The sequence below is a fragment of the Taudactylus pleione genome, unplaced genomic scaffold (genome assembly GCF_031769625.1).
Source record: "Taudactylus pleione unplaced genomic scaffold, aTauple2 ptg000470l, whole genome shotgun sequence".
Taxonomy (NCBI): domain Eukaryota; kingdom Metazoa; phylum Chordata; class Amphibia; order Anura; family Myobatrachidae; genus Taudactylus; species Taudactylus pleione.
The window spans coordinates 1,012,793-1,026,202 of NW_028284872.1; the positions used below are offsets into that span (position 1 = coordinate 1,012,793).

The 13,410-nt window shown below is 46.1% G+C and overlaps 1 protein-coding gene across 2 annotated transcripts in view; it reads left to right on the top strand.

Moving 5' to 3' along the window:
* The window catches only part of LOC148504048 (DNA (cytosine-5)-methyltransferase 3A-like), a 281,101-nt gene that overhangs the window by 164,526 nt on the left and 103,165 nt on the right, over positions 1 to 13,410 (top strand). The window lies entirely within an intron of this gene.

Genomic DNA, 13,410 nt, shown 5'->3' on the forward strand with positions numbered 1-13,410 from the left:
GTACTGATGACCGCCGTGCTGGCCACGTTACAGGAGCCTAGGCTTCCCTATAACTGCATTGTATCTGTACTGATGACCGCCGTGCTGGCCACGTTACAGGAGCGCCTAGGCTTCCCTATAACTGCATTGTATCTGTACTGATGACCGCCGTGCTGGCCACGTTACAGGAGCCTAGGCTTCCCTATAACTGCATTGTATCTGTACTGATGACCGCCGTGCTGGCCACGTTACAGGAGCGTCTAGGCTTCCCTATAACTGCATTGTATCTGTACTGATGACCGCCGTGCTGGCCACGTTACAGGAGCCTAGGCTTCCCTATAACTGCATTGTATCTGTACTGATGACCGCCGTGCTGGCCACGTTACAGGAGCGCCTAGGCTTCCCTATAACTGCGTTGTATCTGTATGGATGACCGCCGTGCTGGCCACGTTACAGGAGCCTAGGCTTCCCTATAACTGCATTGTATCTGTACTGATGACCGCCGTGCTGGCCACGTTACAGGAGCGCCTAGGCTTCCCTATAACTGCATTGTATCTGTACTGATGACCGCCGTGCTGGCCACGTTACAGGAGCGCCTAGGCTTCCCTATAACTGCGTTGTATCTGTATGGATGACCGCCGTGCTGGCCACGTTACAGGAGCCTAGGCTTCCCTATAACTGCATTGTATCTGTACTGATGACCGCCGTGCTGGCCACGTTACAGGAGCGCCTAGGCTTCCCTATAACTGCATTGTATCTGTACTGATGACCGCCGTGCTGGCCACGTTACAGGAGCCTAGGCTTCCCTATAACTGCATTGTATCTGTACTGATGACTGCCGTGCTGGCCACGTTACAGGAGCCTAGGCTTCCCTATAACTGCATTGTATCTGTACTGATGACCGCTGTGCTGGCCACGTTACAGGAGCCTAGGCTTCCCTATAACTGCATTGTATCTGTACTGATGACCGCCGTGCTGGCCACGTTACAGGAGCCTAGGCTTCCCTATAACTGCATTGTATCTGTACTGATGACCGCCGTGCTGGCCACGTTACAGGAGCGCCTAGGCTTCCCTATAACTGCATTGTATCTGTACTGATGACCGCCGTGCTGGCCACGTTACAGGAGCGCCTAGGCTTCCCTATAACTGCATTGTATCTGTACTGATGACCGCCGTGCTGGCCACGTTACAGGAGCCTAGGCTTCCCTATAACTGCATTGTATCTGTACTGATGACCGCCGTGCTGGCCACGTTACAGGAGCCTAGGCTTCCCTATAACTGCATTTTATCTGTACTGATGACCGCCGTGCTGGCCACGTTACAGGAGCCTAGGCTTCCCTATAACTGCATTGTATCTGTACTGATGACCGCCGTGCTGGCCACGTTACAGGAGCGCCTAGGCTTCCCTATAACTGCATTGTATCTGTACTGATGACCGCCGTGCTGGCCACGTTACAGGAGCCTAGGCTTCCCTATAACTGCATTGTATCTGTACTGATGACCGCCGTGCTGGCCACGTTACAGGAGCCTAGGCTTCCCTATAACTGCATTGTATCTGTACTGATGACCGCCGTGCTGGCCACGTTACAGGAGCCTAGGCTTCCCTATAACTGCATTGTATCTGTACTGGTGACCGCCGTGCTGGCCACGTTACAGGAGCCTAGGCTTCCCTATAACTGCATTGTATCTGTACTGATGACCGCTGTGCTGGCCACGTTACAGGAGCGCCTAGGCTTCCCTATAACTGCATTGTATCTGTACTGATGTTCGCCGTGCTGGCCACGTTACAGGAGCCTAGGCTTCCCTATAACTGCATTGTATCTGTACTGATGACCGCCGTGCTGGCCACGTTACAGGAGCCTAGGCTTCCCTATAACTGCATTGTATCTGTACTGATGACCGCCGTGCTGGCCACGTTACTGGAGCCTAGGATTCCCTATAACTGCATTGTATCTGTACTGATGACCGCTGTGCTGGCCACGTTACAGGAGCGCCTAGGCTTCCCTATAACTGCATTGTATCTGTACTGATGACCACCGTGCTGGCCACGTTACAGGAGCCTAGGCTTCCCTATAACTGCATTGTATCTGTACTGATGACCGCCGTGCTGGCCACGTTACAGGAGCGCCTAGGCTTCCCTATAACTGCATTGTATCTGTACTGATGACCGCCGTGCTGGCCACGTTACAGGAGCCTAGGCTTCCCTATAACTGCATTGTATCTGTACTGATGACCGCCGTGCTGGCCACGTTACAGGAGCCTAGGCTTCCCTATAACTGCATTGTATCTGTACTGATGACCGCCGTGCTGGCCACGTTACAGGAGCGCCTAGGCTTCCCTATCTGTACTGATGACCGCCGTGCTGGCCACGTTACAGGAACGCCTAGGCTTCCCTATCTGTACTGATGACCGCCGTGCTGGCCACGTTACAGGAGCGCCTAGGCTTCCCTATCTGTACTGATGACCGCAGTGCTGGCCACGTTACAGGAGCGCCTAGGCTTCCCTATCTGTACTGATGACAGGCCGCAGGAGAACGGTACAGGAGGCGCGTGCTGCTGAGGCATTTACTTTATTACCTGTGTGTAATCTGTATGGGAAACGCTTCATCTTCTAATATATACAGTAATGATTGGTGTTATCCCCAGTTCCTGCATGATAGGGGAACATATGCATGGTGACTGGGGGTCATGTAGGTCCCATAACTGACGCCATGTTACATCACTAGGCACACGGACTGTTACATCTCATACACAATCACTTTCATTCCCCAAATCTCCTACACCCCCAATACATTCTGTTATCCTATCATCATTGCTGAGGTAACTCCTATCTATAACACAATATACAGCTGATGTGTGTGTAGGAAGTCCTGGGTGTGTGTGTGTGTATGTATATATATATATATATATATATATATATATATATATATATATATATATATATATATATATATAAAATACATTCTGCTATCCTATCATCATTGCTGAGGTAACTTCTATCTATAATACATTATACAGCTGATGTGTGAATAGGAAGTCCTATATATACAGTCAGGTGCATAAATATTGGGACATTGACAGAATTTTCATATTTTGGCCTCTATTCACCACCACAATGGCTTTGAAATGAAACAAACAAGATGTGCTTTACCTGCAGACTTTCAGATTTAATTTGAGGGTAATTACATCCAAATCAGGTGAATGGTGTAGGAATTACAACGGTTTCTATATGTGCCTCACACTTTTTTAGGGGCCAAAAGTAATGGGACAAACTAAACAATCCTAAATCTAACTTTCACTTTTTAATACTTTGTTGCAAATCCTTTGCAGGCAATTACAGCCTGAAGTCTGGAACGCATAGACATCACCAGACGCTGGGTTTCATCCATGGTGATGCTCTGCCAGGCCTCTACTGCAAATGTCTTCAGTTCCTGCTTGTTCTTGGGGCATTTTCCCTTCAGTTTTGTCTTCATCAAGTGAAATGCATGCTCAATCGGATTCAGGTCAGGGGATTGACTTGGCCATTGCATAACATTCCACTTTTTAGCCTTAAAAAACTCTTTGCTTGCTTTTGCAGTATGCTTCGGGTCATTGTCCATCTGCACTGTGAAGCGCCGTCCAATGAGTTCTGAAGCATTTGACTGAATATGAGCATATAATATTGCCCGAAACACTTCAGAATTCATTCTGCTGCTTTTGTCAGCAGTCACATCATCAATAAATACAAGGGAACCAGTTCCATTGGCAGCCATACATGCCCACGCCATGACACTATCACCACCATGCTTCACTGATGAGGTGGTATGTTTTGGATCATGAGCAGTTCCTTTCCTTCTCACACTTCTCTTCCCATCACTCTGGTACAAGTTGATCTTTGTCTCATCTGTCCAAAGGATGTTGTTCCAGAACTGTAATGGCTTTTTTAGATGTTGTTTGGCAAACTCTATTTTGGTCTTCCTGTTTTTGAGGCTCACCAATGGTTTACATCTTGTGGTGAACCCTGTATATTCACTCTTGTGAAGTCTTCTCTTGATTGTTGACTTTGAAACATATACACCTACCTCCTGGAGAGTGTTCTTGATTTGGCCAACTGTTGTGAAGGGGTTTGTCTTCACCAGGGAAATAATTCTTCTATCATCCACCACAGTTGTTTTCCGTGGTCTTCCGGTTCTTTTGGTGTTGCTGAGCTCTCCGGTGCGTTCTCTCTTTTTCAGAATGTTCCAAACAGTTGATTTGGCCACACCTAATGTTTTTGCTATCTCTCTGATGGGTTTGTTTTGATTTTTCAGCCTAATGATGGCTTGCTTCACTGATAGTGACAGCTCTTTGGATCTCATATTGAGAGTCGACAGCAACTGATTCCAAATGCAAATGTCACACCTAGAATCAACTCCAGACCTTTTACTTGCTTAATTGATAATGAAATAATGAGGGAATAGCCCACACCTGTCCATGAAATAGCTTTTGAGTTGATAGTCCCATTACTTTTGGCCCCTTAAAAAGTGGGAGGCACATATAGAAACTGTTGTAAATCCTACACCATTCACCTGATGGGATGTAATTACCCTCAAATTAAATCTGAAAGTCTGCAGGTAAAGCACATCTTGTTTGTTTCATTTCAAAGCCATTGTGGTGGTGAATAGAGGCCAAAATATGAAAATTCTGTCAATGTCCCAATATTTATGGACCTGACTGTATATATATATATATATATATATATATATATATATATATATATATAATACATTATACAGCTGAGGTGTGTATGGACATTCTCTATATATAGTACACTATACAGCTGAGGTATGTATGGGACGTCCTCTCTATATATATATATAATATATTATACAGCTGAGGTGTGTATGGGACGTCCTCTATATATATATATAGGACAGATATGTGACAGATAATGTATAGTGTACGCCCAGCATTAGTAACTAGCCAGATAGGACAGATATGTGACAGATAATGTATAGTGTACAGGTAGGACAGATATGTGACAGATAATGTATAGTGTACGCCCAGCATTAGTAACCAGCCAGATAGGACAGATATGTGACAGATAATGTATAGTGTACGCCCAGCATTAGTAACCAGCCAGATAGGACAGATATGTGACAGATAATGTATAGTGTACGCCCAGCATTAGTAACCAGCCAGATAGGACAGATATGTGACAGATAATGTATAGTGTACGCCCAGCATTAGTAACCAGCCAGATAGGACAGATATGTGACAGATAATGTATAGTGTATGCCCAGCATTAGTAACCGGCCAGATAGGACAGATATGTGACAGATAATGTATAGTGTATGCCCAGCATTAGTAACCAGCCAGATAGGACAGATATGTGACAGATAATGTATAGTGTACGCCCAGCATTAGTAACCGGCCAGATAGGACAGATATGTGACAGATAATGTATAGTGTACGCCCAGCATTAGTAACCAGCCAGATAGGACAGATATGTGACAGATAATGTATAGTGTACGCCCAGCATTAGTAACCAGCCAGATAGGACAGATATGTGACAGATAATGTATAGTGTATGCCCAGCATTAGTAACCGGCCAGATAGGACAGATATGTGACAGATAATGTATAGTGTATGCCCAGCATTAGTAACCAGCCAGATAGGACAGATATGTGACAGATAATGTATAGTGTATGCCCAGCATTAGTAACCAGCCAGATAGGACAGATATGTGACAGATAATGTATAGTGTACGCCCAGCATTAGTAACCAGCCAGATAGGACAGATATGTGACAGATAATGTATAGTGTACGCCCAGCATTAGTAACCAGCCAGATAAGACAGATATGTGACAGATAATGTATAGTGTATGCCCAGCATTAGTAACCGGCCAGATAGGACAGATATGTGACAGATAATGTATAGTGTATGCCCAGCATTAGTAACCAGCCAGATAGGACAGATATGTGACAGATAATGTATAGTGTATGCCCAGCATTAGTAACCAGCCAGATAGGACAGATATGTGACAGATAATGTATAGTGTATACCCAGCATTAGTAACCAGCCAGATAGGACAGATATGTGACAGATAATGTATAGTGTATGCCCAGCATTAGTAACCAGCCAGATAGGACAGATATGTAACAGATAATGTATAGTGTATGCCCAGCATTAGTAACCAGCCAGATAGGACAGATATGTGACAGATAATGTATAGTGTACGCCCAGCATTAGTAGCCAGCCAGATAGGACAGATAATGTATAGTGTACGCCCAGCATTAGTAACCAGCCAGATAGGACAAATATGTGACAGATAATGTATAGTGTACGCCCAGCATTAGTAACCAGCCAGATAGGACAGATATGTGACAGATAATGTATAGTGTACGCCCAGCATTAGTAACCAGCCAGATAGGACAGATATGTGACAGATAATGTATAGTGTACGCCCAGCATTAGTAACCAGCCAGATAGGACAGATATGTGACAGATAATGTATAGTGTACACCCAGCATTAGTAACCAGCCAGATAGGACAGATATGTGACAGATAATGTATAGTGTACGCCCAGCATTAGTATCCGGCCAGATAGGACAGATATGTGACAGATAATGTATAGTGTACGCCCAGCATTAGTAACCAGCCAGATAGGACAGATATGTGACAGATAATGTATAGTGTACGCCCAGCATTAGTAACCAGCCAGATAGGACAGATATGTGACAGATAATGTATAGTGTACGCCCAGCATTAGTAACCAGCCAGATAGGACAGATATGTGACAGATAATGTATAGTGTACGCCCAGCATTAGTAACCAGCCAGATAGGACAGAGATGTGACAGATAATGTATAGTGTACGCCCAGCATTAGTAACCAGCCAGATAGGACAGATATGTGACAGATAATGTATAGTGTATGCCCAGCATTAGTAACCAGCCAGATATGACAGATATGTGACAGATAATGTATAGTGTTCACCCAGCATTAGTAACCAGCCAGATAGGACAGATATGTGACAGATAATGTATAGTGTATGCCCAGCATTAGTAACCAGCCAGATAGGACAGATATGTGACAGATAATGTATAGTGTATGCCCAGCATTAGTAACCAGCCAGATAGGACAGATATGTGACAGATAATGTATAGTGTACGCCCAGCATTAGTAACCAGCCAGATAGGACAGATATGTGACAGATAATGTATAGTGTACGACCAGCATTAGTAACCAGCCAGATAGGACAGATATGTGACAGATAATGTATAGTGTATGCCCAGCATTAGTAACTAGCCAGATAGGACAGATATGTGACAGATAATGTATAGTGTACGACCAGCATTAGTAACCAGCCGGATAGGACAGATATGTGACAGATAATGTATAGTGTATGCCCAGCATTAGTAACTAGCCAGATAGGACAGATATGTGACAGATAATGTATAGTGTACGCCCAGCATTAGTAACCAGCCAGATAGGACAGATATGTGACAGATAATGTATAGTGTATGCCCAGCATTAGTAACCAGCCAGATAGGACAGATATGTGACAGATAATGTATAGTGTACGCCCAGCATTAGTAACCAGCCAGATAGGACAGATATGTGACAAATAATGTATAGTGTACGCCCAGCATTAGTAACCAGCCAGATAGGACAGATATGTGACAGATAATGTATAGTGTATGCCCAGCATTAGTAACCAGCCAGATAGGACAGATATGTGACAGATAATGTATAGTGTACGCCCAGCATTAGTAACCAGCCAGATAGGACAGATATGTGACAGATAATGTATAGTGTACGCCCAGCATTAGTAACCAGATAGGACAGATATGTGACAGATAATGTATAGTGTACGACCAGCATTAGTAACCAGCCGGATAGGACAGATATGTGACAGATAATGTATAGTGTACGACCAGCATTAGTAACCAGCCGGATAGGACAGATATGTGACAGATAATGTATAGTGTACGCCCAGCATTAGTAACCAGCCAGATAGGACAGATATGTGACAGATAATGTATAGTGTACGCCCAGCATTAGTAACCAGCCAGATAGGACAGATATGTGACAGATAATGTATAGTGTACGCCCAGCATTAGTAACCAGCCAGATAGGACAGATATGTGACAGATAATGTATAGTGTATGCCCAGCATTAGTAACCGGCCAGATAGGACAGATATGTGACAGATAATGTATAGTGTATGCCCAGCATTAGTAACCAGCCAGATAGGACAGATATGTGACAGATAATGTATAGTGTATGCCCAGCATTAGTAACCAGCCAGATAGGACAGATATGTGACAGATAATGTATAGTGTATGCCCAGCATTAGTAACCAGCCAGATAGGACAGATATGTGACAGATAATGTATAGTGTACGCCCAGCATTAGTAACCAGCCAGATAGGACAGATATGTGACAGATAATGTATAGTGTATGCCCAGCATTAGTAACCAGCCAGATAGGACAGATATGTGACAGATAATGTATAGTGTATGCCCAGCATTAGTAACTAGCCAGATAGGACAGATGTGTGACAGATAATGTATAGTGTACGCCCGGCATTAGTAACCAGCCAGATAGGACAGATATGTGACAGATAATGTATAGTGTACGCCCAGCATTAGTAACCAGCCAGATAGGACAGATATGTGACAGATAATGTATAGTGTACGCCCAGCATTAGTAACCAGACAGATAGGACAGATATGTGACAAATAATGTATAGTGTACGCCCAGCATTAGTAACCAGCCAGATAGGACAGATATGTGACAGATAATGTATAGTGTACGCCCAGCATTAGTAACCAGATAGGACAGATATGTGACAGATAATGTATAGTGTATGCCCAGCATTAGTAACCAGCCAGATAGGACAGATATGTGACAGATAATGTATAGTGTACGCCCAGCATTAGTAACCAGATAGGACAGATATGTGACAGATAATGTATAGTGTACGCCCAGCATTAGTAACCAGCCAGATAGGACAGATATGTGACAGATAATGTATAGTGTACGCCCAGCATTAGTAACCAGCCAGATAGGACAGATATGTGACAGATAATGTATAGTGTATGCCCAGCATTAGTAACCGGCCAGATAGGACAGATATGTGACAGATAATGTATAGTGTATGCCCAGCATTAGTAACCGGCCAGATAGGACAGATATGTGACAGATAATGTATAGTGTACGCCCAGCATTAGTAACCAGCCAGATAGGACAGATATGTGACAGATAATGTATAGTGTATGCCCAGCATTAGTAACCAGCCAGATAGGACAGATATGTGACAGATAATGTATAGTGTATGCCCAGCATTAGTAACCAGCCAGATAGGACAGATATGTGACAGATAATGTATAGTGTATGCCCAGCATTAGTAACCAGCCAGATAGGACAGATATGTGACAGATAATGTATAGTGTATGCCCAGCATTAGTAACTAGCCAGATAGGACAGATGTGTGACAGATAATGTATAGTGTACGCCCGGCATTAGTAACCAGCCAGATAGGACAGATATGTGACAGATAATGTATAGTGTACGCCCAGCATTAGTAACCAGCCAGATAGGACAGATATGTGACAGATAATGTATAGTGTACGCCCAGCATTAGTAACCAGACAGATAGGACAGATATGTGACAAATAATGTATAGTGTACGCCCAGCATTAGTAACCAGCCAGATAGGACAGATATGTGACAGATAATGTATAGTGTACGCCCAGCATTAGTAACCAGATAGGACAGATATGTGACAGATAATGTATAGTGTATGCCCAGCATTAGTAACCAGCCAGATAGGACAGATATGTGACAGATAATGTATAGTGTACGCCCAGCATTAGTAACCAGATAGGACAGATATGTGACAGATAATGTATAGTGTACGCCCAGCATTAGTAACCAGATAGGACAGATATGTGACAGATAATGTATAGTGTATGCCCAGCATTAGTAACCAGCCAGATAGGACAGATATGTGACAGATAATGTATAGTGTACGCCCAGCATTAGTAACCAGATAGGACAGATATGTGACAGATAATGTATAGTGTACGCCCAGCATTAGTAACCAGCCAGATAGGACAGATATGTGACAGATAATGTATAGTGTATGCCCAGCATTAGTAACCAGCCAGATAGGACAGATATGTGACAGATAATGTATAGTGTACGCCCAGCATTAGTAACCAGACAGATAGGACAGATATGTGACAGATAATGTATAGTGTACGCCCAGCATTAGTGATCACTTGTTACCTAATATATCCCAGCCCTTGTCAGGTCTCATTGTAACGTGATAATCAGTGTTATTCATCTCACCTGTTAGTGGATTTAATGTTATATCTGACAGGTGTATATACACTATATGGACAAAAGTATTTGGACGCCTGACCTTAACACTAACAGGGACTGTAATGACTTTGTATTCTAATACATATACTGTAATATGGAGTTGGTCCCCCTATTGCAGCGATAACAGCTTCCACTCTTCTTTGAAAGTTTTCCACAAGATTTTGGAGGGTTTCTGTGGGAATTTGCGCCCATTCATTCAGCATTTATGAGGTCAGGCACTGATGTTGGACGAGAAGGCCTGGCTCGCAATCTCCCGTCCATTTCATCCCAAAGGTGCTGGATGGGGTTGAGGTCAGGGCTCTGTGTGGGCCAGTCTCGTTCTTCCACACCGACCTCATCAAACCAGGTCTTTATAGTCCTTGCTTAGTACATTGGGGCGCAGTCATGTTGGAATAGAAAAGGGCCTTCCCCAAATGGTTGCTATAAAGTTGGAAGCATAGCATTGTTTAAACCATCTTGGTATGCTGAAGCATTCAGATTACCCTTCACTGGAGATAAGGGGCCTGGCCCACACCCTGACACACAGCCCCATACCATTATCCCACCTTCACCATACTTCACAGGTGGCACAATGCAGTCAGGCAGGTAACGTTCTCCCGGCATCTGCCAAACCCAGACTCGCCCATCTGACTGCCCATCAGAGAAGCGTGATTGGTCACTCCACAGTACAGTGTCTGTATACTTTACAGCACTCCATCCCACGCTTGGCATTGGACTTGGTGATGTGAGGCTTGCCTGCAGCTGCTCGGCCATCGATACCCATTCCATAAAGCTCCCGCCACATGGTTTTTGTGCTTACATTTATATCAGTGGAAGTTTGTATCTCTTCAGCTATAGAATCAGCAGAGCGTTGGCGACTTTTACACACCATGCGCCTTAGCAGTCGTCGACCGCGCTCTGTGATATTACGTGGTCTTCCACTTGGTGGCTAACATGCTGCGGTTCCTAAATGCTTCTACTTTCTAATAATATCACTTAGAGGTGACCATGGAATTTCCAGCAGGGGTGAAATTTCACAAACCTTATTGCAAAGGTGGCATCCTATCACAGTACCACGCATCTTATCACAGTACCACGATCCTATCACAGTACCACGTTTCCTATCACAGTACCACGCTTCCTATCACAGCACCACGCATCTTATCACAGTACCACGCATCCTATCACAGTACCACGCATCCCATCACAGTACCACGCTTCCTATCACAGTACCACGCTTCCTATCACAGTACCACGCATCTTATTACAGTACCACGCATCTTATCACAGTACCACGCTTCCTATCACAGTACCACGCTTCCTATCGCAGTACCACGCATCCTATCGCAGTACCACGCATCCTATCGCAGTACCACGCTTCTTATCACAGTACCACGCTTCCTATCGCAGTACCACGCTTCCTATCGCAGTACCACACTTCCTATCGCAGTACCACGCTTCCTATCGCAGTACCACGCATCTTATCACAGTACCACGCATCTTATCACAGTACCACGCATCCTATCACAGTACCACGCATCCTATCACAGTACCTCGCTTCCTATCACAGTACCTCGCTTCCTATCACAGTACCACGCTTCCTATCACAGTACCCCGCATCCTATCACAGTACCCCGCTCCCTATCACAGTACCCCGCTTCCTATCGCAGTACCACGCTTCCTATCGCAGTACCACGCTTCCTATCGCAGTACCACGCTTCCTATCGCAGTACCACGCTTCCCATCGCAGTACCACGCTTCCCATCGCAGTACCACGCTTCCCATCGCAGTACCACGCTTCCCATCACAGTACCACGCTTCCCATCACAGTACCACGCTTCCTATCGTAGTACCACGCTTCCTATCACAGTACCACGCTTCCTATCACAGTACCACGCTTGTACCACGACCCATTTTGTATCACAAATGTTTGAAAATGGAGACTGTATGGCTGGGTGCTTAATTTTATACACCTGTGGCAACGGGTCTGATTAAAACACCTCAATTTTATAACTAAAAGGTTTGGCACACACCAGGAGCCCTGCTGCAGGCCCTGCCTGGATGTGCTGCACCTCTCCTTCCCCAGGATTGCTCTGCACACACCAGGAGCCCTGCTGCAGGCCCTGCCTGGATGTGCTGCACCTCTCCTTCCCCAGGATTGCTCTGCACACACCAGGAGCCCTGCTGCAGGACCTGCCTGGATGTGCTGCACGTCTCCTTCCCCAGGATTGCTCTGCACACACCAGGAGCTCTGCTGCAGGCCCTGCCTGGATGTGCTGCACCTCTCCTTCCTCAGGATTGCTCTGCACACAGCAGGAGCCCTGCTGCAGGCCCTGCCTGGATGTTCTGCACCTCTCCTTCCCCAGGATTGCTCTGCACACACCAGGAGCCCTGTTGCAGGCCCTGCCTGGATGTGCTGCACCTCTCCTTCCCCAGGATTGCTCTGCACACACCAGGAGCCCCGCTGCAGACCCTGCCTGGATGTGCTGCACGTCTCCTTCCCCAGGATAGCTCTGCACACACCAGGAGCCCTGCTGCAGGCCCTGCCTGGATGTGCTGCACGTCTCCTATCCCAGGAATGCTCTGCACACACCAGGAGCCCTGCTGCAGGCCCTGCCTGGATGTGCTGCACCTCTCCTTCCCCAGGATTGCTCTGCACACACCAGGAGCCCTGCTGCAGGCCCTGCCTGGATGTGCTGCACCTCTCCTTCCCCAGGATTGCTCTGCACACACCAGGAGCCCTGCTGCAGGCCCTGCCTGGATGTGCTGCACCTCTCCTTCCCCAGGATTGCTCTGCACACACCAGGAGCCCTGCTGCAGGCCCTGCCTGGATGTGCTGCACCTCTCCTTCCCCAGGATTGCTCTGCACACACCAGGAGCCCTGCTGCAGGCCCTGCCTGGATGTGCTGCACCTCTCCTTCCCCAGGATTGCTCTGCACACACCAGGAACCCTGCCTGGATGTGCTGCACGTCTCCTTCCCCAGGATTGCTCTGCACACACCAGGAGCCCTGCTGCAGGCCCTGCCAGGATGTGCTGCACCTCTCCTTCCCCAGGATTGCTCTGCACACACCAGGAGCCCTGCTGCAGGCCCTGCCTGGA